This window comes from Oenanthe melanoleuca, chromosome 4 (genome assembly GCF_029582105.1).
Source record: "Oenanthe melanoleuca isolate GR-GAL-2019-014 chromosome 4, OMel1.0, whole genome shotgun sequence".
NCBI classification, from domain to species: Eukaryota; Metazoa; Chordata; class Aves; order Passeriformes; family Muscicapidae; genus Oenanthe; species Oenanthe melanoleuca.
Window position 1 is genome coordinate 25928219 of NC_079337.1, and position 24058 is coordinate 25952276.

Sequence of the window (24058 nt, forward strand, 5' to 3'; positions counted from 1 at the left end):
GCTAATATGGTTGAAAAATAATGTTTTGGGTAACAGCTCTTCATACAGTTAGAAGAAAGCATTTCTGAAAGCTGAAAGGATTTGCTGAAAGTCCCCTTAGATGTGTGTAAGAGATGGTCTGAAGTTTCTCTGATGTGCCTGACGATCAGAGACTGAGACCCCAGGACCCCGCCTGTTTTGGACAGGAGCTGTGGCCTGGCTGAGGTGAGTGCTGGCCAAGGCACTGTTTGCAGGTGTGTCACAGTACGCTGCCTTCGAGCAGGTACTGGTTGGGAGCCCTGTGTTCTACACCTGCTTTTCAGAGCAACAGGTCTCCACACAAGAATCTGTAAATCTCCCCACCTCCTGGCCAGAGCCCACTTGCTTTGGAAAATGACTATAAAAAGTGACTTTCTGAAGAGACTGTCGAGATCTCCTCACAGAAGGAAGACACATCTATTGGCTGGACCACGAGGACATCGTCCCATCTGTTGGTAACTATTCCCCATTGTGGGAGTCCAGAGTATTCCTCTGGCTTCCCTGGGAGGTTTAAGACCCCCCTGGCGGGGTCCCCAAAGACCCTCGAATGAGACCCAGGTGTCTCAGGGGCTGGATTTAGCTGCTTGGAACAATTTGCCAACATTGAGAGAAGAAATGCAAGCTGCAAAAATAAATAGAGTGTAAATTAGACTGTTAGAATGTAGAATAAGTAGATTTCTAGAATGTTTATATTAAGGGACACATGGCCAAGGTGGAGAATTTGGGGGTGTGGATACCTCTTCCTCCTTCTTGTCCGTGTCATCCATGCTGGGTGACATGCTGGCACTTTTAGATTGGATGGGGTCAGAGCTGGACAGTTTAACAAAGTTGTATTGTATTGGAAAATAATTGTAAATACCTAGTATGTAATTTAGACTATAAAAGATAAGTCCTGCCTGTACCAGGCAGATTCTGCCCTGGACGTCTAGTAAGCAGACCGCTGTTCGCTGGACAAAGCATTCCTGAGATAAGGAACAATGCAGACTCATGCAGTCTCTCATTGATGGGCATTGGAAAGAGCTGGGTTCCAGACCACCTGCATGTCCTCCAGAGGTGATCTCAGGTCTAAGGAGACACCACGGGATGTGACACCCCATCTCCCTCTTTCTCTCTCTCTCTCTCTTTACTTTGTTTCCTTTATGTCTCTCCCCTTCTATCGCAAAGCTGTGTTGTTGGCACCCAATAAAGGCGCATTGCTGTTTGCTGTTGAATAAACATTTAGTCCCTTTGCTGTGTGTCTTTTGCACCCCGAGGTCAAATGAACCATCAAGACTCCCACTTGCGTGAGCAGATCGTGACAATGTGCACCAATTAAAGTTTGCTTGAAAGAAAATATTACATTAGAGGATGATGTCCACAGCAAAGCAGGAGCATCAGCAAATCATATGTTGCAACAGACAGGTGTCTTTATCTCATGGAGAAAAACAAGTGGTCCTTTATAGCTTGTGAAACAAAACAAGGTTTGAAAGGGCAGAGTCTATACTGCTTCATAAGACTAATACCATATTGAGTTTTCCAGATCTTGGTACAGCTGTCAGTCTTGCTCTCATGTTCGCTTTTGGATAGCATTTTGCATGGCTCCCAGGTGGCTCAGAACTGACAGAGCAGCAATTGAGTGATGTTCTTGTGTGTCTTCCCCCATTAGCAGTGTGTTCCTTATCTTTGAATGGTTGTATAATCCATTTCTAGTGCAGGCTGCCTTGTCCATAATTGTGTCTTCTTGCTGATACTTTCTGTTTCTTGGCTTAAATATCCAAGTTTAAATACAGGAGAAAATATTTCTTTGTCCTGAAGAGCATCAGTTTAAAACTGGCAATTGTTTCCATTTTTAAAAAAGTTTGGAAAAAATCGTGTCACAATTTCACTTTATTTCAGTAATCTGAAGCAGTGCTGATGGTTCCAATATTTTAAAGAAAATTAAGTGCTGCAATAGGGAAAAGAAGATATATTTCTTGCTTTCCTAAGCTGCATATATTCATTTCCCATTTACTCATACTGCAAGGGTCTTCTGCCTCTACTGTTTGTAACTATCATGCTTTCAGACTAAATTTATTTACAGTGGAGACAGATCTAGCCATGTTTATGTTAACACTGGTTTAAGTTGCCCCTTTTGGATATTTTGAGAAAGGAGGAGAAGCTGTGTGCCCTCTCAGCTTTTGTTTTGCAATGCAAAACCTGGCAAGTTATTTTAGTTTCTTGTCCTAAATTGGGCTGGCCACTAGCCTTATTTAAGTAGCCCTAGTCCATAGGTTTTTCTGTCTTGGCCACATGAGATTGTAGTGGCACTTGAGCTCCCTTCTGCTTCCTAGACTGTGTCCATCCCATGGGAATCCTGTCCATCATTCATTGTCACCTCCACAGGTTTGGCTTCCTAACAGCACCTTCAGACAGGTGATTTGAAATAATTTTATGAGCTGCCTGTCCTCTCGAGGCTTTTTCTACCATCATTTCACACAGTGAAATCACTGAAGGTGTTATCACCAGTGATCCCAAATTACTGCCCAGAAACCTGCTCAGGTCTATCCCCTGAGCCTTTTCCCAGCTAATTTTGGCTGCAAAATGTGGCAGCTTAGCCATAGGATGGCAGTTCATTCCAACATCACATCATCAGCAAATCACATTGGTACGCTCCAGAAGTCATGCAGAGGCTATTAATTTAAATAATAAAGAAAATTATTCCCCTGGCCAATTTTTACCTTCCAGCCTGTTTCACCCTTCCCCAGTGCAATCTGTTACCTCTTACTTGGTTTCATAACTGCTTTTAGTCCCTCTGATAATCCCCATTTTCTCAATTTTGTGTATTTCTCCTGTGATATTATAACCAATGCTTTATTTGACTTTTGAATAGTCTCCATTCTTGTGTGCCCTTTCTCTAGAAAATGAGTTATCTTTTTAGAGGAAGATACCAGCTAAGTTTCATAAGATCTCTCTTTGGTAAGCCCATGCTACACGTTCCCCCCCTTTTTCTGTTTGTCTGCTGTATATTGTTCTTTCCTTCAAAAGTTATGCCTTTGCTGTTAAATTAATATTTTGTAATTGCCTCCAACTCACACTTTTCCACACTTCCACTCAGTAGATTGGTATTTTTCACTCTGCAACACTACAGTGAATTGCCAGATTTAATAAAAATCCTTTCTATCAGCTTAGTGCTCCCATGAGATTTGTTAAAAAAAAAAAAAAAAGGCAGTGAAGGTAGAGGGCAAGCTCATAGTGGCACAGGACATAGAACCAGAAGAGGTTAAGGAAGTAGATTTATACTTCCTGAGCTTAGGAAAAAATCCCTCTCCTTTTTTTTTTCTTCCTTTCTCTTTCAAATTGTCAGGTGAGGACCAGTTGATTCAGAGGGACAAAGGTTTCTCCAGCCCAGATATTTCCTGCCCTTAAGGAGTACTTTGTCTGGAAATTATGATTTTCTGAACAGTCCTGGTTTTTTTCCTTTGTGTTTGTTGATGTTTTGGGGAGGAGCTGCTGGGCACCTCCTTGGGTTTTTTCCACTGTTTGTTTCACTGTGGTCTGGAGAGAGCAGGGCGCTGTTGTACTCAGTGTTGTAAAAACACAGCGAGGTGATTCCTGCTCTGAGGGATTTCTAGTCTAAGGAGAGGTACTAAGAGAAAGGATTTATGGATAGTGCTCAGAAATGGAGTAGAAAGTGTTTTGCAATAGTGACCCTGCAAGGGGCAGAAGTGAAAACAGTTCAGATTTCCAGTTCTGTACCTTGATTTGTCCATAGTGGAGCTTGTACTTTAATTTTGTATCCCTTTATCCCTTTTCTTTTTCAGATTGATGATTTAAAATCTCCATAAATTAACATACATCAGTAAAAAATAATGTGACTTAATTATCTTCCCTGCTTTTGCAAATTGAGTTTGGCCTCTGTGACCACCTTTAAATGATCATTGCCTTTCTGATTTGTTCTGTGAGGAACCAAAGTCCAGTGGTGCTAAGTCACATCCAAAAATGATAATAGTCTTCTAAGGTGGAGAAGGTTTTGAAAATCCATCCCACAGAAAATTACTAGCTGGCAAGCAGCAAAATTCAAGTGTGTCCTGGTTAATGGTCTGACTATTCCACAATGAACATGAAAAAGAAGAAAGTGTCAGACGTGAATTTGAGATATGGTGGAAAAGGTTATGATTAGAAAACTACATTGCATCTCCTCCATCAGCTGATCAACCATGCCTCTGAGATGGCCCTAGAATCAGCATTATTTTGGCTGTTAATAATTTAAGGATTAAAAAAAAAAATCTGCTCTCAAAAATAGTAGTATATTTTTGCTTTGGCAAGTATGGATTTTGTGTTAATATCAATAAAGGCATTTTGTTGCCAAGCTTGGTTGAACAAAGAAAAACCAAAAGAAAACAAAACTTTTTAAATCAACTTGCTTTTGCTATCCATGCTTAGATAAGAGCTGTCTGGAAAACTTTTCAGAATGGTTGTATTTTTCCTCTGCAAAGTACTGACTTGTCAAAACAACTTTTTTTTACTGTAATGTATTGGTCTGATATAATGTTCTGTGCAAAGATACTGCCTAGATATCAGATGAGATGAAGTGGTATGACCCTCATTACATCCCAGAGCAGTCACAGCTCTGTGTTTGAGGCACACAGCATCCAGACTGCTTGTGCTAAAACCCAGGCTGTACTAGATTTGATCTGCCTCTCCTCACTACACTAACATGTCATGTTTCTCTCTGTTTTATCCCTTCCCCAGACCATGTCTCCTACAGCTCATGGTGGCCTAGGACATTGGCCCAGATTCTTCTCCAAATGATATGTTATCTATTGCATGCAAACAAGACTCTGAAGCAGGCTGTTTTTCCTGGTGGACAAAGAGGGAGCTGGTATCCAGTCATTTTTACTGAAAAGTTTGATTCTTTGCAGAAGTCAGTTCATGAATCCTCTGGGTAAGGGGCTCTGGGAAAGCTGGGAATTTAAACCAGTAAGAGGAAAGTAAAAGGCAGCATGATACTGTGCTGTATCTGCTTTATATACTATATAGAGAAAGCTACCCTATATGAGAAGTTTTGATAGCCAGGAACTGTATAACAAGAGCCAGAAGCTGGAAGCTGAAACTGGAGAAATCCATCCTCAAAACAAGATATACTCTTTAAAAAAAAAAAAATCAAAAAACCCCACAAAACCCCAAAAAACCTACCAAAATCCTACAACCCCTTTGCTCCCCCTCCCACCCAAATAAACGTAGATATAATCATCGTGACAGTTTCCCAGAAGATGTAGTGGACCTTTATGGGCTTCAAATTTGAGACGACGTTTTACTTTTAGAGGAAGATGGGAGAACTGCTGTGTGACATCTTCTGCCCATGATAGAGATAAAATTAAGAGTTCATTCTTGAGTGCCACTTTATTCCTAAACTTTCAGTCACTCGATCTCCTGTTAGTATTTAAGTGCTGGTAATGAAGTTTTATTGATGCCTTTTAGATTTTATCAAGTGTATATTTATTCTGCTTGCTGTGCTGAAGAGTCTAAGCTCTACATATCTGCAAAAATTGCAAAATACAGGCCTGAGAGTAAACGTGTTTTGCATGGTCAGTTTGCCTTTTTTGCTTTTTTTTCTTTGCTATTGTTTTGCTTGAATCTGATTTAAATGCCCAATGCTAGATATGTAATTGAAATATTTTGTTCTCAAACTTACACAGTCGTATGTTTTAGCACAGTCTCTGCTGCTCCCTGTATCTCTTTGCTCATATAGATGCTGCTTTCTTGTGTCATGTCATGCAACACAGAACACACCTTGTGCTGTCACTATGGGGACAGCACATAGAAGGGACTCCTCTCCAGGTCAGGGGAAACAGGTGTCCCTGTCCTTGGGAAACACTGACCTCCCCCACAGCACCGGTGTCCAGTCAGAAAACGCAGAGCTGGTTGTGAGCAGGCGGGACAGGAGCCAGGGGGTGCACAAGTGTGCTTCCCTTGCTGGTCACAAAGCTAAAACTTGACACAGCTATGCCACCGATGCGGCTCCTGCAACCACATGGCAGGTAGGCTTGAAAGATGGAGCTAAGCAGTAATAAACTGTATCAGTACTGAAGATTTCTGCATAGAGGGGATGATGGTTTGCAAAGGGAGGTGTTGCACTGGTCTTCCTTACATGGCAGTTTTGTGTTATCAGTCAAAGAAAAGAACCTATAGGTCTGTTTTGTTTGGGTCCTCTTTGTATTTAGCTTGGAGCCATCCCTCCCACAATTCAGGAGGGGAAAAAATCCTAACCTTAAAATATTAAACTAAAAATTGCATCTGTGTGCAGGGAAAGCAAATTTGTATTATGTGTGAAATTAGCACAATGGTACAATAAACTTCGTAGAGGAGTGGAAAGTCCCCCCTCCACCTCCAGGGTTTGAAAAATACTTTTATTTCTATCTGAGGCATACAGATAGAGTAGGTTCACCCATAACCTATGTCACTGTAGCAAGTGACATAATGTGAGCCCTGGCTCTCCCCCGACTTTGAGCTTTGTGCTTCTTTCGTGATTTGCCTCCTCCTTACTTGGGGCAACACAGTCACCCAGGACAAGGAGGTTCTTGGCCTATTCATGGTATGTGGGTGGTAAATTTCAGAAGGAGAGACAATTTGAGTGAACCTCTGTGTCGTTACAAAGACTGGCTGTGAATACCCCACTTTCACAAGATAATAAGCATTCTTGCTTTGTGGCACCAGTTCAGCCTCCCTTTCTGCCTCCCACTTGTTCTTCTCACCTTGACCTGAATCCAGATGTCCCCAACTGCTCTTCATGCTGCCTTTTAAGTGTCAGCTTCCATGATTTCTCCAACAGGAGGGACTTGCAGGGAACCAGCTTTGCTGGGAAGCTTCAGACATATCACTGCATGATAGCAAGGCTGCTTTCTACCAAGCAAGAAATGGGAGACAGCAGCAGGGTCAGCACAAGCCTGGACTTCATAGTAGGTGTACTGTATGAGAAGACATGTGGAAGAGCAGTTTGCTGCTCCCTTAATGCTTTGGAGACCTTTCCCAACCACAGCTACAGGGTCCCATTTCAGTAGTGATGGACAGAGAATTGGAGCAGTAAAAAGGAAAGAATTTATATATCTAAAGTAGAAGGATTGGTGATGACTATGAAAAAATTTCTGCATGGCATGTTTTCCTAAAGCTAAAATTCTGAGTTTCCCGAAGGGTAGAATCTTTGAAAAAAGGAGTTTTGACTAATTATTTCAAGATAGTTAAAGCCCCCAATGGTACAATCTCCTTCCTGCAAAGAGGAAATAACAGGTATTTAGTTTCTAATTTAAAAACAGAGTTATCCAAAACTAACTTGAACACTTGAAAGGGCTGCTGCTAAACTCAGTGAAAGTAAGATGATAATGTACACTTTTGAATGCTAAGTCAAAACACTGGGGCAAGAGAAAATGGGAATTAGATCATGCTATCAGCCTATGAGACTTTGAAGAGTTTGTCCTGTCTGCATGATATACAGTTTGTTGTTTGTTTTAATCAAGAAATTTGTAAGAATTTGTTACATGGTGGTGCAGTATGACTTGATACCACAGTTCATACTAACTGTTCAACTGAATTATGTTGAATATGGAAGATATGGTAGAAACAAGATTTTCCCTGGTACATTCTTATTAATAGCTTCTGATGGAAGGATAAGTTCAGGCAAAGACTAAAAGGGAGAAGGGAAAGCAATACAGTATTATTTGACAAGCTATTGCAGTGGAAAGCCAGGATAGTGAGGAACTGGCTGGAGAGAGGTTCAGTGGTAGAGTGGAAGGAGCTTTTCTCCTTTGTGCTGAGCTTATATTCCTTTGGTTTTACTTCTATGTATGTTGCAAGTTTTTATTCATTAAATATGAAAACAAATTAAATTTTATAATTTTCCTATAGCTTGAACTAGCTGTTTTGGTATTGTTTTTGGTTCTATTGACAGTGTGCTGCTTTGAATGGGGTTAATACTTCTATTTATGTCTTATTGTGACCTAAATTGCCCCACATTCTGAACATGAGGCAGCTTGTAATGATGCAAGGAAACCAGACTGCAGACTTATCATTTGTGCCATTTCTGTGCTTTGTGTTTTTGCCATGTATTCACATGGGTCTCAGCCAGTATGAGTCAGTGCACAGCTCTGCTGAAGCCAAGCTTCACTTCTGATCATCTGCTCAGTATTTGCTTTCTTGAATTTTGTATAGAACATCGTACAGAAGAGACTAAATGTTTGGGTAAGAGCTGTTGGGGGCAACTGCATAGCCAGAAACACTAACTGGTTTAATTTTGGTTAAAAACAGAGGAACAGAGGAATTTTCACAAGGTTCTGATAGGTTCCTATTCTGATATTTATCCTTACTTAGTGTTTTCCTGGTATTTGCACAGGGTCCCTGTTGGAGACGGGCTGTGGGTTTAGAGGGATCCTTGGACTATTTCCTATTCCTATAGTATTCTGTTCCTACAGTCTCTTCATTTGAGCATGGGAGGGTTCAAGTCTACATAGGGCTGTGCAGTAGGTTTATCTGGGCTCCAGAGGTCACAGCATCTCCTCCAGAATGGCAATGCTGAGCCGAGTAAACTGGACCTCAGGAGGTTGCTGGGTGCTGCTGGTGGTGCCACCATAAAATGATCTGCCTCCCTGCCCGAGCCCTGGCACACACATCAGCTTCAAGAGGGGCTTCTGCACTGCAGGTGACACATGGGAAGGAGATGGGTGACCCCTGACCATGAGGGATGTCACCCTTGGGGATCTGGGATGGCTCAGTTTGCTGGGTTGGAATGGAATGGAATTCAAGCGAGCAGATATCAGCTTAGACAGTGCTGACTGGGACCGCTGGTTTAATGAACATCTCTTAGTTTTTGATCAAAACTGTTTGCTCCAAAATTTTATTTTCTGCATACACTGAAAAATGAGGGTATTTGAACATTTGAATGACTTGATTTACTGTATAAGACAATTGGCAAGTGAACTTGCCAAACACCACTTGGATTTGATTGTTGTGTTAAAATGTCTGTTAAATCACCACTATTGTACAAAAAAAAGAACAGATTTTACTAACTAATGAACCCTTCCTATATTGTATATGCCCTGAGAGGGAGAAGCTGCAACTATTTTCTCAAAAAATCTGAATTTCAACTATGCATTTGTCACTTCTGTGCTACTAGATGTTAGTAGATTATTGCATTCTTTCCAATTATCTGAGCAGTCCTCAGGTCTTTTAAAATAAATAAGATGTCAGGGTTTGCTGACTCCATCAGGAAAGTCTGTCCATTTTTAATTTTAACTATAAAATATGTACCTTAATCTTAAATATCACGTAAGTTGCCATTATTATCTCAGAGTCAATAGTACCATTAAAATTTTCTCATCTTTCCAATGAGAAAATAGCTTAATTTTTCTCCTTGCTGTTTTGGTCAATGTGGGAGTCACACAAGGCTGAGAAAGTTCCCTCAGATGAGCAATGTGTTCAATGGGCAGTAGAGCTAAAGGGCTGGACTGTTACAGGAGCTCAGCTCCCACTACCCACACTTCATCTCTTTAAACACCTAGATATGGTGAGAAACACTGTCCCATTTGCTAAGACAGCTGTTTAAATAGCTGAAATCAAAAGAAATTATCTGCCAGTCTCTATGGTATTGCATTCTTTGATAATTGCACACTGCATATCTGGTTTGCACACAGCTACCCAAGTAACTTCTGCACAGGCTCCCTCTGTGCTAAACCTGAAATCTTCCCAGTTAGAGCTATCTTCATTCCTTCTGAAATGGACTTAGTTTTTCAGTCTGCCTTTTCTTGTTATGTAAAAACTGACATGTTGTGAGGAGATTTTAAATCAGGACTAGTCAATCCTAATTTTATTAGGAAAGAGGAAAGAAATTAAATCAGACTGCCGTCACAAAGAGGCCCTGGACAGAAATGGCCTTGGCACATCTGCATTAGTACAATCACTGTGGTGCTCTATGCTGGCTCCAAAATCAGCTGCACTTTTTCATGGTGAAACATCACACATTTTTTCTTGTGCTCTTATAATATCATGATTACTTCACTCTCTATAAATCTTAGAGAGCCTTTTGGATTTTGAAATAGAGAGATATTTTCAAAAGGTACCTGATTTCTTCTGATTATGTGAGGCGAGTGTCATACCATAAATTATCCTGCCTGATATATCAATGGCAAACATTGATTCCAACTGCAAGTGCATGTGCTCCTTATACAAATGTCTGCTGGATGCAAGCCACCTTTTTACCATGTTAATTGAAGATGGATAGCAAGGACCTGAGATCAAAAAATGGGCCTGTTTATCATGTTGTTAAAACTCAATCTCTCTGACAAGGAAATGTTTTTCTGCTCTTTAAAATGAAAGGGAAACTGTCAGCCTGAAAATCATGTCTAACAGAGGTGTCATATTTTCCTTTTCAGAATACTCTTTGAATAAGCACTCAAACATTGTAGCTGGGAAAAAAAAAAGGCTAGAAAATACAAACTTGCCTTTTATGGAGATGTGGAAAATATTGCCAAGGTTGGATTGTTGTGGAACAGATCCATAAGCACTGACTGAGCCCTGTTCCAGTTTCAATGCCAGCCATGGCAGTGCCTTTGGGAAGGGCAAAGGCTGGGTTTTGGGGAGGCTTGGGACAAGAGAGGCAGGTGTGCACAGAGCTGTGAGCATTATCCCTCCAGAAGTCCCAGAAAAGTGCCTCAATTTTCATTAGAGTTGATGGCACAGTGTCATTTCATGTTAGCATGGCTTTTGTTAGCAATGGTCCCAGGTACTGCTGCTTCCCAACCTGAAAATTTTATTTTTAAAGGCTACACAAATGTCTGTGACCTATGAATAGTTCCCTTCCTCCACAGGACTGATGCTGCATTCCCTGCTGTATTAAGATCAGGCATCTAGATTGTTGGACTCTTGTTTGTCTGCTACCACAATAGCCCATTTATTTGTGTCACTATGACTGTTAAAAAGTCATCCCTGAGTGGCTTCTCCTTGCAATACTATTGAGGAAACTTGAGCTTTCAATTTATAAAGGCTTATGAATGAACTAAAAAAACTCTACAATGAGAAGCCCAAGGGGATCCAAGCTAATTGTTCTCTAGCAGCTGATGGTGAGCTAGGGAAAATGCAATTATTTGGAAAATAATTTGTAAAACACTGACTTTTGCTTCTTCCCACCCACATCTCCATGGATGTCCAAGGGGAAAAAAATCCTCTTGCTGTAAGTGCTGAGGAATGGATTTCTGCACAGTATTTATAATCTCTTGACTACTACTGCTTGGTTATATCTCCCTTGAGAGGGTATGTGAGCCCTTCACAGGCATGACTGTATGTGCTCTCTGGGCTTCCTGAGCTATGGGTTAATTTCTATCTAGACATGCAAAAATAGGATTACTTCTCTTAAGCTGATTTATCCCCCTCAAACATAGAGTTTCTTTAAGTCAAGTAGTACATTTAGGATTATCTTAAACTGTGAGATTTTAAGGTGTGTGCTCATTAATTTTAATGCCATTTAGTCAAAGTCTGAGATGTTTCCAATTCATGCAGGTGCTTCCCTCTTGCTGCATTACATTGAGATATGAAGTGGCAGAAGAGATTCCAAGGGATGTGTGTGGATGTCGATAAGTTAATGTAGGTCTGGTAATTTGAGAAGGTGTCTGATTTACATTGGTCACAGGTCTGCCTTCACTTCCTATTTACATTAACAGGCATCTGGCTCCCCCGATATACCATGAGGAAAATTGGTCGTACAAAGATTTACACTAGGGTGATCATAATATCCACTGGTTGTTACAATAAATCTGTTTATCAATAGACTCTAGACACATTCAATATTGGTGTGTTTCATAACAAATTACTGTGTAAGTTGCTGTTCTGTTTTATTCCCTTATTGCATTTTCACAGCACATTATAGGAGTGATAAAATTCTGTGAGCCATAACTCCTAATGGCAGAGATGATCAATTTGATTTCAAATTTGGGAAAAAAACCCCATACACAATATACACTCTCCTCTAGTGCAGAGTAACAGTTCTGTTTGTCTTTCTGGCAATATTAGGACATTAGCAGTAATGATTGGAAGTAATAGCTTTTAACAATAATTTATTTCTAGAAATGTATTTGATTCATTGGTCTTGGAACTAGTGCCACCAATATCATACAAGCATGTGAGAATGTGCATCTTTGAATATATCTATAATTTAGAGCACATCTGACATATTTTTAAGGCACAAGAAGTTGTGCACAAATAGATGAACTTTTTCCCATGGTTTTTTCTACCTGTAACCCATGACAGTCTGTGTGATGGGTACCTGCAAATCTCCTGCAGAAGGAAAATTAATGACTTAATTTCAAAGTTGAGTTTACATTGTTCTGGATTCATTCATTCATCATCATCTGGATTGATGGGGGGGTGATTTTTTCCTTTTTATTCTTTCTTAAAATTTTCATTGAGAAGTTGTTTGAAGGCTGACAGGCCACTAGCGAGCTGGAAGCTCTCTGGAGCAAAGGTTGGGAGGCTTTGGATGTTTCCCTTTTTGCCAGCTAAGCAAAGCAAAAGCTACACTGAAGCCTTCCAGTGACTCCTCCATAGCACTTAAAAGCACATCTCCCATTTGCAATCTATTGTCTATTCAAATCTATTTAATTTACAATTAACAAGACACCTCTTACTCTTTCAACTTAATTAAAGAGCTACTGACTCTTAGAAGGATTGAAATGCAATAAGGAAGATAACCTAGTTAGGGTATAATTAAGGAAATTTACGTAAGTAATAAACATGGTATTGCTGCCTTCTAAAAAAAATTACCCTGAACTTGTGTTAATTTCTATAAAAGCTTATCTTAAAATAAGTGTTCAGACATTTAATTAGAATAAGGCAAGGTAGCTATTGCAAATTAATTATATGTAATTTCCTTTAAGTAACCATTGAAAGCATGGCATACCAAATAGCCTCTGTGTGATCTGTCAGCAAGCCAAGGTTTTAACCTCTGTGTCTTGGATTAACCCCTTCTGCATGGCTTCTGCTTTTAATTAAATCCTACAGGTGCCTACTTCATACTGTCCAAAGAGGAAAATTGAAAAGTCATTGGAAGTGTGAAATAAAAATGATCTCCTTGTTTAAACATTCACTTGACCTTAGGTTAAAAACAAAGAGTTCATTTTTCAGGACTCTGACTGGAGCAAGAAGTAAGGGACAAAGCATTGTTGCTGTGCACTGGTGGCCAGTACTTATTTTGCCCTGAGTGTTAAAAGCCCAGTAAGTACAGCTACATGGGCTTATACTAAACCAGAAAATATTTTTATTAAGGAAGAGGATTTTGTTGCCAGTCCTAGCAGGGGCATCTGTCATGAGTTTCAAGATGTAACCCACTTTACTTTGAAAATTGTTAAGCTTTTTGAGTGGGGAAGAAAGAATCCAAGCCTTGGTGCAGAGGTGAGCCTGCAATGTGCTCACTCATGCTGCAGGAGAGCGTGGTAGCTCCTTACGGACCACCATGGTTACAGCTTACATGGAACAAATCTCCAGAGCACTGCAAGATGGTTTCTTGTAGCTCAGCTTCTCTTTGGCCCAGTGAGTTTGCAGCAGTCTGCTTGGCCAGTGATGTGTGAAAGTACAGTCCTGAAGCTGCTTCACCATCACCAGCAGTAATTGCTTCATTCGCACGTGTGCCTTGCTGGATGCAGGGTATGCACTGTTTATTGTGTGCAGGGACTACAGAGAGAAAGGCTCCTTTTTGGGTTCCCACACCATTAGGCTGGGGGTAAAGATAGCACAGCTACACATTTAAATGGTATCACTGTGGCAGTTAGAGCTATTAGTGCTGGTGACAGAATGGCAGATGCTTTCTGATTGAAAACAAAAAAAATCTCCCCCACAAATTACATTAAGCCCTTCTTTGCATTTTGAAAGGCAATATGTGCTTTTACACCTGCCATAACTGTCAGCTGGCATATTGACTAACCAAGCTGACTTCTGCAAATTCATGATCTGGGCTGGTGCTTTCACATACAGCCATGCTTTTCCCCACTCTGAAAAGCTCTTGCCTTGTTTGCTGCAGGTTGTGCTGCTTGCTTGTGTTGCATGCAGGTTCAGTCTGAGGGGGAAATTAGGACTTTCCCAGGTAGGTTCATGCTTTTCATCTGTTTTTAGGGATTTAGAGATACCTGGTTTTCATTTAGGAGTTTTTTCATTTTTATTAAAGGGGCTATTATAGCTATCTATATTTGAACTGAGTGTGTAATGTTTCTATGTCTACTCTAAACTATGGTCAGAGTGTAATTCATCCGTTTCTGTGCATTGCCACCTAAAAAAAACAACAAATGCTCCACTCCTTTATTCAAACTAATCTTGTCTGGACATCCCATTTTGATTGGTGGCTGAAGTACCAAAACAGATATTTGGAGACCATCAGGCCAAGCCTTCTGTCAGTGCAGTGACACTGTTCTGTTAGATGTGGGGCTCAGAATATATTTATATGCCTGGTAGCAATGTAATGAAAGATGACAAATTAATTACTGTTGGAGTTGGGCCAAGTGGAGGACATGGTACTCTAGCAGGTGCCCCATTCCCCATGTGATAGATCATGTTTGTTCAAGCACTCAGAAACTCATTAGGTTCAACCTGAGTTATTTGGTAGAAACTGTTATTTAGGTAATTGCTTCTGCATTGTTTGGGTGAGCTTATACTCTGAAGACATTTCCAGGAGGGGTATTGGGGTCTGGTGGGCTGTGGGGCTGCAAGAGTTGTTTAGTTGAAGGAAGTTCATCCAGCTGGAACTGTAAGAGTTACAAAACCCACTTGGAGAGGTGTCTTTGGCTTGAGTTTCTCTAAACAGCCATTTGGTTCTTTTATTGTTAAAATCTTCCAAAGGGGAAAAGTTGGAGGGATAGCTTATTTAGAGTCTTTTAGAGAAAGAAAACAAGAAAACCAAGAAACAAGAGAAAGGAAGGACTTTCCTCGTCCCAGGGCATATGGAGCAGAAGAAGGAACCTGAGTGGGAATGTGTTGGCATGGCATTTGATCTGCCTTTGACAAAGAGACAGAAGCAGTTTTCTGCCATGCTCTGGCATGAAGGACAAGGGCTAGGGTTTTTACAGTAGTACAAAAGGATGAGGGGTGCTGCTCAGACTACCTTTTCCCTCTCTCCCATGCTCTTGGGGGGATTTAAATATTTCTTACTCAAGTTCAGATACTTGTTCTGCTCTTTTACCTGCTTCAGCTTTGTTGTGGTGCCTGCCCACTGCAATGGAAATTGTCACTGGTAGGAGATGTTTATGGGAAGGAGCAGAATAATATATTATTAAAAAAAAAAAAAAAATAACATTGTTCCTCCAGTCAGATATTTATTTAGTGTTTATTTAGTGTCTGCATATCAATTATCTGTTTGAACAGGTTTCATTACAGAAAGTGCAAAACCCCTGAGCACGTTTTAAAATATGCTAATCCTTACTTAGGCAGGAAATGGAAAAGGCTCATTTACAGTTTAATTTCTAATCCATGTGGGCTGCCATGTTGTATGCTGGGACATAAATAGAAAAGTTGGAGAGGACAGCTCACTCACAATAAACAGATGCTGTTGCTTTGCTTTTCTGCTTACCTACTCTAATCATGGGTCAGAGCACATGCCAAAAAATGTTGGGCACAAACTCTGCCAAAACCATTCTGTTCTGTTCTTTTCCTTTTGAGGGATGACATATGGGCAAGAGCTTGTAAATCAACACTGATGAGGAGGGAATTAACAGGTTCCTATCTGGTGTGGTGAGGACCTGCACAAAGAGCTGCTACAGCCCTTTCCTTTGGCTGGCCATATTAATAGAACAGGATCAGCACACAGCCCCACAGAACACCCAAAATAAGCAAAATCACATTTCCCACTCAGATTCCTGCTGCTGCAAATGCACCAGGACAAAGAAAGTTCTTCTTTTCTCTTTTTTCTTGGTTTTCTTTCTCTAAAAAAGTGGTGTTGCACTAATAAGCTCCCCCTCCAAATTTTACCTTTTAGTAGTTTATAACATTAAAGAAATCAACTAATCCCTCTGATAAAATATTTATTCAGGCAAGGCTACCAATTTTGTTGTCAGACCTCCCATATCAGTGTTTAATCAGTTGCCCAATGCTGCTGTTTTCTGGGTGATGCAAATATTATTCCCTACCATTTCAGACCCGAGCTGAGGGCTCCTCCCCTTAGAGATTTCTGGAAAGAAGACAGAATTGGCAAGTTTTCAAGTGCAAATATTTCTTGAAATACCCATTTCTATAGTTATTTGAAAATTAAGAGAGGAAGGCATGTTAGGGGCCTGGGAGGGAAAATGCAGCTGTAGCAGGAGATGCAGTGGCAGTCCTGGGCCCAAGTGGTGAACCAAGAAGGGACATCCTTTTTTCAGGACTGCTGCTAACACAGCCTTGGCAGGACAGTGACAGATATTTGAAGTGATGGGACACAGGGTATATTTGATATAGAGCAACAGGGTTTAATTATGGACAAGAATCAAATTGATATTCATAGGGTGATAAATAAATAATGTGCATGCACTCACACAGAAGGACAAGAACATTTTTCTCAAGTGAAAGAAATAAAATCAGCAAAACAGAAATTAAAAATGAATCTACTTAGCAGAGTTTCTGGTTATGTGATGAATGCATCAGTTGGTGGGCTTGACCCTTCTGTTTCTCAAGGAGTCAATCACATCTTGGCTAAAGACTGTAAAATGAGCTGGAGTCACCTCTCTCATTCTCTGATCTCTGCTCTGAGATTTCCAGCTAGCATTTTTTCTCCTCAGGAGGTGAATTGAGCCTCGGGAGGCTTAGCAGCAGCTGAGAGCTAAAAGGACAAGAGGGAAACTGGAGTAGTTGATTTGATGGTGATGAAGAAAGAAAGGGAAGTGGAACAGTGCTCTCCCTGGTTGGCTGAGTTGGGTTTTAAGCCAGCACACACCTATTCAGCAGGAGGCTCTTTAATATGGGTTAGCTTTTAGTTCAACCTTTTCAAAAAGAGTTGGGCAGTTCACAAAGAAAGATCAATGTATCAGTGCTACAGCTGCTTTTTCATTTTCCTAATTTCAGGAAATGTCTCTTAAATGATGCTTCTGAAAAAGTTCCTCTCTGAAACACACATTTCTTCAGGATAAAATCTCAACTTTCACATATAACCTGATGTCTTTTGTACTTGCAGCTATGGACATAAGCTTAAAAATAGGAAAGAAATTATCTGAAATGAAAAAAATGAGTGAGAAAATCAGCATGTTATGCTTTCAACAAAATGATTTAAATTTTACTCTTGGATTTGGGGAGTGGATTGAGGATTCACCTCATAATGACTTCAATATGTGTTGCTATCAATATTGTGTTAAAAAAATGAGGGAACTAACAAAGACTGACAGAAAAAGGCAGTTTGGATGCATCAGGGACTTGGGTGACTTTCATTTATTCACTGAGCACCTTTGCATGTTTCAAAAAGACTTATTCTCGGCTGTGCCTGAGTTGGCACTTTGCTAAAGACCAAGCAGCATTTATTTCTAGAGATAAGATAGGGGAAAGATCACACCAAAAAGAGAGTTTATGTGTGTGTGAGTGTGTGCATCCATATGTATGTATAAGCTTAAAAATACATATATATAAAGGTCATACTTATTGTATGTAGCCGTAGCTCCATGGGGCAAGGCAGATTCTTCATGTTCCTTTACTTCCCTATCCCCTGCACTCAGCAGCTCCCTGCCCCAGCATCTGGGGGGAAACCTAAGAAATGCTGCCTTGGCAGAGGAGAACTTGAAGCATGGAATAATTCATTTTTAATTAATTCTCTTCTTGTTTAAAGTCGATACAGAGAATGTAGCATGGAAGAACAAAATCTGAAACAAATTGCTAACTGTAGTAATAATAATTTTTGTCTTGGTTATAAGTTTGGGTTTTTTAACACTGGCTAATGGACCTATACAAAAGTCCTGTAGCAAGGATTAAAGAGGGGGCAAAAGTGTGATAGAGGCATTGCTTTATTTTCAAGTGACCTAGGAGGTTTTTCAATGTTTTCCAGGAGGTGTCAGCAGTACTTTAAAACTTTCATTTTCCATGAGTTCTGACAAAGTTCTTTTTCTAAATTAAATAAAGGCAAGGTTCTCATGCTAAGGAAATAGTAAATACCATCATCCAGTCCAGCCCCTGAAAAGATGGGTCCTTGCTGCTGGTTCAGGCTAGGTTTGCAAACTTTTGGGCATTGCATGTTTTGGCAGGGCTTTTTACCACCAGACTCTTGGCTAGTGGGTGTGTTGGCATTGTTTCCCTTCCTGTGTTAATGTGTTCTCAGCCCTGCAGCTGGCTCTGGAGATCTGGATAAGTCATGGGGCTTGGCAACTTCAAAGTCCTGCAGAACCTGAGCTTTCATGACCACTAGGAAATTTTTGCCCAGGTCCTGTGAAAAAAAATCTTGAAAAATACAACCCTGTGTGCATACATCAAAAGATAATTAAAATAATTTTAAATACTGGGGTTTTTCTCTTTAAAAAATAAACAACCAACCCTGGATTTGGGATTGGAAGCACTGCTTTTTGGATGAGGGGAGAAACATCTCTATTTCTACTTCTTTCATTGTCCATAGCTGGCTTTCACAGGAGCTGTTAGGATAATCTGGTCCAAGTTCTCGGCTGGTATAAACTGGCAGAGCTCATCAGGCTGCACAGAGGCTGAGCCACATTATACTGCTTCAGAAGCCAGGAAAATAATCATAATGACAGAGAGAGCACTTTCCACCTGAGGAACAGAAAGGAGACAGGAAAGCCCAAGGAACCTGAGAGGGAGAGCATTACTGGAAGTGGCATTGAGTTCAGCATCATGCATCTTTAAGCGACAATAAAAAAAAAAAAAAAAAAAAAAAAAAAAAGAGGGAGGATGTGCAACCATAATCTGATGCAACTAGGAACAAAACATGCTGTGCTTTAAATCCTGCTGTTGGTCAATGCAGCAATGTTAGTGAGAGACATATAGACATATGTGATTTTGCCAGTCTCAGCATTTTCAATCTGTTTTTACATGGCTAATTAGTAAAGAAAAAGGGTAATCAGTGGAATAAAATCTTGACAATGTTTCATTTCAGAGCTTGCTGTGAGAAGGTCTTCTAAAAAAGCACAGGCACTGCAAGGAGATAGGGCTTTTCTATTTCAGAATCCAGCAGGGTCCAATAAAATCAGGCAGATTGACAGGTACAAAGAATTACAGTCAATTTACTTTTGAAAATGAGTACCATAGGGTGGATAGTGGGTAGATTCACTCACTAAGGTCTGCTTTGGGACTGTTTGACCCAACTCCTCTATGTGATCATAGATATCATCTTAAAGTATCATCATACTGACAAATGATTTTTCACATTGCAATAATTAAGTGCTGGCATGTTCAATAAATGCTGAATAGAGCTTGGGCTGATCACAGCAAGTACTGAGCTAAGACAGCCACACTGCTGTGACATATGTTTTCTTAACTTCTTGTACTAAGTTCTGGTAGGGTATTTCATGAAATGATCTTTTAAAATAGGTCAGTTGTATAAATATAATCAAGATGTTTGCCTATGAGTTAAAATGGCTTATTAAAAAAAAGCACTGCACTCTTCAAACCAGTAGTGGCTAGCAGAGTTAGAGATGAAAAAGAAGACAAATCTGCTGCATAGAATTGTGTGAGATGGAAGGTTCTCTGCAGTGTCCACCTGAGTCTTACCCCATGCTTGCAGGTATGGAAAAACAAGTTGCATCAGCCCAGAGCTAGTGGAGCCTAGCCAAGTCCAGCTCGCTCTTATGTGGGTTTTGTTGTGTGTAATAAACTTGCCCTTGGTAGAGACACTGATAAGGTCTTTTGTGTCAATCCCATCTTGCAGGAAACTTGTAGGAAGTACAGAACAGAAAAGGTAAACCAAAACAGGGCAGTGGGCTCAATACATGTTCACTGCACACACAGAAGCTTTTTTTTCCCCAGAAACTCAAATTCTTTAGGTGTCAACCTCTCAGCTGAGCTGTCTAAAAGGAGGAAGAGGAGAAGACAGTGAAGGACAGAACCCAATGTTAAGATGTACATTAATGGGTTCAAAAGGGCAAACAGAGTTACTCAGTGAGAGCAGAAGTGCAAGAGGAAGCTTCTGGGGAGATTGCAGGAATTTGGTCTCTTTGCATCATCCCTGTCCGGCCTTTAATCCTGCTTGACAATTGTACTTTGCCATGCTTGGCTGGGATACCCCAGCCAAGAGAAGAGGGGATCTTTTTTTCCAATTTTTCATTTTTACTTTTTTTTCTTTCTTTTTTTTCCCCCCCTTGCTGGACTTCCTTTCTGGAGCATCTCCTCTCTGCCTGCCTCAGCCCCGCTTGGCAGCAGTGCGCCTGCGCTGCAACGCCCTGAGCCGTGCTTAACGTGTCCCCAGGAAACCTGGCCCCGCATCCACTGGGACCGAATTTCAAGGCATATCCCTATTAGCTTATTTTGATGTTTTTATCTTTCCGTGATCGGGAACCATTCTCTGCAGCCAAAACAGACACTTTCCCGATGGCATCAAGTGAATTTTTAGCTCTCCTCTGAGAAGAGGCCTTCAATAAAAGATGAGCTGCTTGCCACACTGACTGGCTGGAGCTCTGTGGCATCTCCGGCAGATCCTGCCTTTTGCTGTAAGTTTACACTTGTATGAACATCGGCTCGGCTGCCTCCTCTTGCTGTAAGTGCAGGTTTGCACGCAAACATGGCCTCCACAAAAGGCACCTCAGGCAAAAGCACTTCCCAATGCAGTGCTACCCGGGGTCTCCAGTGGGTAACTCTGCCAGTGGTTTGGCAGTGGGGCATATTTTAGTCATGAGGGATGGGGGTCCCTTCCCTCCCACCTCTGCCCTGAACAGGCAGCATGGCATCAAAGGGGCATATCACTGCAAGGAAGTTTGACTCAGCTGTGGGAGTGTTTGTTAAAGGTTTGACACACATAAACCTCGTGCTCTGAAGAAACACCATGGAAGTCTTGTCCTCCTCCTTTAACTCCTGAGCTCCCATCTTCCGTTCCTTCAGCAAATAAACCCACCAGTTTTCTTCTGCAGCCTGGGAGGTGCAGAAGGTCTGTGGGTCATTCAACTTCCCCTTCTACTGAAGCCAAAATGACTGAAAATCCACAGGAAATTCCAGAATGGGGGGGGCAGGGCGCACACACACAATCACACAATGAATCAGGTTAGATTTGCACCTCCTGAAACTTCCTGGCTTTCTTTTCTTAATGAGGCAAATGCTTCTGTCTTGCTGCTCTTAATTACAGGCTGGGGAGCTCCTTGTTTCTCCAGGGCTACCCCAGCACTGTGGCACAGTTTAAGTCCTGGAAATTTCCCTGGGGTATAGCAGTTCCCAGTAGTATATGGCTCTTTGCCCAGAGTCTGTAAAATACAGTTGAAAAGATGGGGATCCTGCATGGCATAAAACCCACAACTTTTGGTCTCACCCAGGTTGCATGTTTAATGTGAAGTTTGTGCAGAGGTGAGGAGGACCAAGTGAGGAGGCTCCACAGGAGGCTTGGGGCAGAGGCATGTTTGAAGAGGGCATGGAGAAAAGTAAAACCATAGTCCTGGAAAAGTTCTGTGAAGTTGGTGGAACTATAGTCTGAGCTATTTCAGTACTATTGTACCCAAAATGTAATTAGATCTGTGTGCCACTTAGTAGTTCTTAAGGGTTTCTACAACTTCTTTATGGGAATTTCAAGAGCAGGCTGAGACTGTTCTACATCCCAGGTGGAGAGAATTTAGCTGGATAATAATTTCCATAGGCTATCCTGCTTGTTCCCTGTGCTATGCAGCCGTCTGCATCCAAGTCCTGGAAGAGGCATATTTGAAGGTAATGCTGAACCAGGTTATTAAAGGAGAAATGCTGGAAGTTTTCAGGAGATGAGACCTGGGGTGTTTTAGGAGGCTGCAGGGCAGGGAGCCACTGGAGTGGAGAGGGATACTTGCAGCAAAGACACCGAAGCTACCCAGCTAAAGGGGAGACGATTAGCTTTGCAATATATTTGTAGAAGGACTGATTTTTGGCCAAATATTTAATTTTTCTTTAGCAGCTTATCCTTCCACAGCTGTCAGAACTGCAGCAAAGCATGTGGGAAAATACTGCTGCTGAAAATAGGAGTTGATGAGGGGAAACTTCACAAGTGGGTGGCTCCTTGTGGTCCCAGGACCCACTGAGCTTCAGTCAAGTTTATTCAGTTACTCAGGAGCTTTTGAAAAATTCCTGAAAGTCTCTCCCCTCTCATTATTGCGGGCTCCCCAGCAGGTAGTTCAGGCTTCTAGAATACTTAAATCAAATATGACAGCTTCTCTCCTGTACTGGTTTTCATTTTCACACCAACTTCAGGACGGATATTTCTCTTGCTCCTTGTTGCCAGTGGACTAATGTTAACCATTTTAAATGAACCAACAAATATGATCTCTTTTTGTATTCAGGTGTGCCAGTTAATGCCAATTGCTGCAGCTTTGGGTAATTCTAGAGATTAAAAAGTAGTGCTCTAAAAGGAAAGCCAGATCCATGCTAAATGCAGTACTGTTATTTATGACTGTGTTTGCTTTCTGTTTCCTAAAATCTCCATAAAGTCAACACTTGGCATTAAAATCTATCTTAAAATATCAGGCATAAGTATGTAACCAAAAAAACCAGTAACTTCCAGCAGCACATTTTCATTAACCTGGAACTAAAAAAGTCCACTAAAAACTAGTGGAATGTTTCCTCGAAGCCTTTTTTTTTCACCTTTCCATACATATTTTCTCAAGTACTTTAATCAGGCAAAAGTTTACTTTATCATCTGACTTTTTAAATTTTTTTTTTTTTTTTTTTTAATTCCTACAGTGGTTCCTGATGTTTTGGGAAATTGCTTATTTAAAATGTTGCAAAGAAAGTGCTGTCAGTTATTTCTCAGGTTTTATGTCATGATTTGGGAAAACCTACCTTGATTCACTTGTGCCATTAGAGACTGCATGAAAGGAATAAACGAGTATTTTTCAATAGCACTGCTATGTAAAACCAGTGAAGTCTGTCAGTCACTTTTTCCAGGTTGTATACTTGAAAAAGTAGGCAAAAATATTAATTGGCTTGTTGATTATATTGAGAGATCCAAAGCAATTTTAAATGCCTTGACCTGGTTAGTGAATATTTCCTCACTAAGACCTGTATTTAAAATTCTTTCATATAAAGTCCAAACTGCATAACCAGGAACAGGAATTGAGAGGTGCTTAGAGCCTGGTGCTGTGGGAAGAGGTGCAGTGGGGGATTGAAATGAAAAGACAAATTTTTCGTTTTTAAACTGTTCTTTCAGTAAATGCGCAGCTCTGCAGGACGCAGCGAGAATCACCTTTTGGGGTCTGGGAGAGCAAGCACTGCCACCAAATATTTCTTTGCCCAGTTAATCCCTTTGGGAATTCTCATGTGCTTAAAATGAGGTGTCTGCTTGAGTACCTTCCCCAGTGAGAGCCACAGCCAAGGAATAACAATGATGTCGATAGCAAAAGCAGCAGGAAATAAACTAAAGATCAGGAGTGTTCAGCACCCTGTGTCTACCCGTGTTACCAGGAATTTGCACATAATTTTTAAGACTTCCTTCTGCTCCCCGCATTCTCCTTCCACACAAAAGCTTCGGGCAGAATCCTACTTTCCTTTCCCCTAAATAATTGTTCCAACACATATATCGAATTTTTTAAGTAGGAAAAAAATCCCCCATCTAGCACCCACTTCTCCACTGCTCCACCCATTCCTCATTGATTAGGAACTGAAAAAGCTAAAGAAGTGCTCACAAAGGACTGATTAAAAAGTCAAGGAAAATGATACAGTCTCCAAAAGGTCTTCTCATCTGCTGCTATTTGTGCTGCCTGTTTTTCCTGCAACTCTGCATCATGCCTGTAAAGCTTTGCACATTTTTTTTCCCCCGAAGAGCTCTCTGAAGAGGATGCTTATTCTGGGAAGCTCCTTTGAGAGGCTGGAGGTATTTTTTAAGAGTTATTCCCTACGTGTTTAACATTAGCAAATATTTTAGAGCTCCACTTTGACAGTTTTAAGTAAATATAACTCTGGTTTCACTGCACAGAAAGAATCTGAACACTTC